The sequence below is a fragment of the Crocuta crocuta genome, unplaced genomic scaffold (assembly GCF_008692635.1).
Source record: "Crocuta crocuta isolate KB4526 unplaced genomic scaffold, BGI_CrCroc_1.0 scaffold219, whole genome shotgun sequence".
NCBI lineage: Eukaryota > Metazoa > Chordata > Mammalia > Carnivora > Hyaenidae > Crocuta > Crocuta crocuta.
The window spans coordinates 2,212,848-2,216,530 of record NW_027551572.1 but is presented as its reverse complement, the minus strand read 5'-3'; positions in this window follow the sequence as shown (position 1 = coordinate 2,216,530).

The window sequence follows — 3,683 nt, the reverse complement described above, 5'->3', positions numbered from 1 at the left end:
GCCATTATACATTCCTCCAAACCCACAGAATACGCAGCATTTTGAACCCTAACGTAAACTATGGATTTTGGATTTTTCAATTATGTGTCAATGCAGGTTCATCCATTACAACAAATGTACCAGTCTGGTGGAGAATGTTGAGAGTGGGGGCGGCTGTGTGTGTGTGAGGATAGAGTTTAGGGGACATTTCTGTATTTTCTGCTCACTTTTGTTGTGAATCTAAAACTGCTTCAAAAAGAAACACCTATGAAAAAACAGAATCTATTTTATAAGGCATTATGAAGATGTAAGAAGGTAGCATATTTTAGGAGCCTGACCATCCCCAACATACAGTAAACACTCACAAAAAAGTGTCTGCTGCTGCCACAGCACAGTCTCCATGAAACTCCTAGTGAATACTCTTTGTCCCCTCTTTTTCCTTTCATTATCTTCAATGTAGGGCCATGATAGGTTATTGTTATGTCAACAGACCAATACTATATGAATAAGAGCAATATCTTCCATTAAAGAACATTCTGTTTTGTTTACACAAAGGAACTAATTCAACTGGTTCATTCAGCTCCCGTTTTCTGTCTCTTTCCCCTACTCTGTTCAATTATGGGTTTCTCACCAAACTGACTCTTGGTTCAGCCCTATGAAGGAACACTAGGAACTTTCAATGGAAGCATCCATTCTGCTTAAGTTACAGCCACATCACTATCAGATTCAGCAGTTTCCACCCCACTAGCTTATTTGCAGGTGAAGTTAAATCCTTGCCAATAGTAGATCTTACTGCATGTTGGCTTCGCTGTGGAAAAGGCTCACCACGACTTAATGCTGGCCATCTGCTCAAAGTTTCAAACTAATTGTCCCCAGGGAGCGCTGTGAATCCAAATAGGTTCAACTTCTAATTACATCAGTACTAAAGACAACTTTTACTGTTTTTTAAAATGTGGTGCCCCAAAATGAGAAGATTTGACAGAAAGTTTTACCATAATATTTTATAATATCAATAAAGCTTGTCCACATGTCCAATTTACAATTTTATGCCTCTTAATGTATTCTACTCTCTGCTATGTTGGCTGTGTGGACTGAGGTTGCAGAAATATTCAGATATAAAATGTCTCTTCCAATTAAAGGCATTTTGCATTTGTTTCACCACAATGGCATCAGGCTTGACATTGAGCTTAGAGTTTTGTTCTTGGACACATTCATATAGAAAAGTATTACATAAGTTGCAATACTGTGTATAAAACACTGCCCTTCCAACTGGAAGTTTGCCAAGTTAACTTCTGCGGGAGGATGAATGGGGACAACAGTGTCTTGGGAAAAGACACTTGACAGTCCGAGCAAAGGGGCCTGGAAGCAAATCCACTTATGTGTAGGGACCCATCAGGCACTGCTGTTCTGACTGTAAGGCATCAGTCCATGATCCAGTCTATAAGCAGAAAAGAAAATGGAAGAGAACAAAAGAGGAGACATCGAGATAGGAGCCTTTGATTTTAAATCATGCTGTGGAAATGGGAGATGTCTGCAGTGAAACAGACTGGCTTCGCTCATGCACAGGAGAGGGTGTCCTCAAACAGCCCTAGAAAAAAGGCAAATAAATTCTGGCATTTCGAAGGAGATATCAGCAGGAGACGGATAGTACTAATGTTGCAAAACAGAAGGTGCTGGAGTTACAATCTCCCTTGTAACAGCGTAGCAATACCAGGCCAGAAGTGAGTGACCCTGACTCCATGTGGTGAGAGAACTGCTCTCGTGCAGGAGAGAAGGGAATGGACATTGGCGATCCTGGGGGTACAGAAGTGACGCAGCTTCTGAAAACTGCATGTGTGGACAAATAAGAGTCTAGCACTTGTAGCTCGTGTTCCATATACATTTCAGAAATAATAAGCACCGGGTGTTGTATGGAAGTGTTGAATCACTAAATTGTACACCTGAAATTCATATTACACTGTATGTTAACTAACTGGAGTTTAAAAAAAACTTAAAAAAAAAGAAATGAATAAATGAAACAGTATATAGCATAAATAGAAAAATACTAGCTAGCAATTATTGACTACTAAGTAGGTCCTAGTTTTTGTTAACTTGCTTAATCGTTTCACAGATAGAAAAATGAGCATCAGAGAGATTAAATATTTGCTCAATTTAAGGAAGCTAGTCACTGGTGCAACTAAAATTCTCACCTAAGGTTGATTACAGAACCAGACCTCTTAATCCCTATGGTTTCGTGATTAAGAATGTGCTCAATGGAACCATTTTTCCTGGGTTCAAGTCCCCACTCATTAGCTTGAGTGACTTACAGAATCTCTTACAACTATTTCCTCATCTACAAAAATGGGGATGATATTAATTATGATGGACTGTTTGTATACCTCCCTCCCCTAAATCATATGTTGAAGCCTGAATCCCCAATATGATGGTATCTGGAGTGAAGCCTCCGGGAGATAATTAGTTTTAGATGAGGTCATTGGGGTAGAGCCCTAATGATAGGATTAGTGTCCTTACAAGAAGAGGAAAGGACCTCTGCTTCTCCACCATGTGAAAAAACAGCTAGAAGACAGTTATCTGTGTAGGAAAAGGGCCCTCACCAAGAGCCCACTCATACTGGCAGTCTGATCTCAGCCTTTCAGCCTCCAGAACGTGCAAAAGAAATTGTTTAAGCCACCCAGTCTATACTATTCTGTTATAGCAGTCTGCACTAAGATCCTACTATTTTCTTTGTAATGAGAATTATTGACATAGTTTTTGGAAAGCCCCGAGTATAGAGTATGGTGCATTATAAGTATTCAATAAACGCTAGCTATTTATACCTTTAAAAGCACCAGCTCCTGCTTCTGTATGTATTGCTTTCATGTCAACAGGTACAAAATGACACATTTTGACCAAAAGTTACAGTAGGAACATCTTTATGGACACTGAGATTTATTCTCCTACCTGTTAAATAACAATACTCACCTTTGCTATCCATAATATCTAGGGTGATAACACATGTGCAGGCACTAGGGAGGCAGCACTATGTGATACAGAAAGTATGACGCTTGGAGCCAGAAGACCAGCTTCAATCATAACTCTGTTAGTAGTTGTGTAGCCTTTGACAAACCAGTTTTATCTTTAAGCCTCAGTCTCTGCCTTGGTAAAAGAGTTCCAAATAATACCTCCCTCCTAGGAGATTATGGGTTTGAAAGTATTTTGTAAACTGTAAAGCACTGTGCAAATATTAATTATTATGTTAACACAGTGTGAAGGTTTGAAAAAGCAAGAAAACAACACATTACTGATGAAGTTTGAAGAGCTTTCTAATTTAGGAATTGCTGCAGATATTATTAAGAAGTAAGACACACTGTACTAAATTTAGTTTAAAACAAACAAAAAAAATGAAATGTGATTCAGTCTTGACAAAATGTAACTTGGTATGCATGAAGAAAGGACTCTGAAACAAATTCAGAGAAACCTAGAGAGCAGGACTGTGGCTGAGCGACCCAGTGGTTGCAGGAAGTCAGAAAATGGATTTGAACTTTTACAATGTCATGCAGCATTTAAAAGGGCAGTTCTATTTCAGGCTTTTATCAAGAGACAATGGGCTCCCTTCTTCCTTTTGGAGCAAGGGCAGTGCTGGCCGAACACCCTTCTGGGCACATCAGGTCAGCTCTAAGGCCAGGATGTCTCATCCACCCCCCCCCCCCCCACACACCACAACA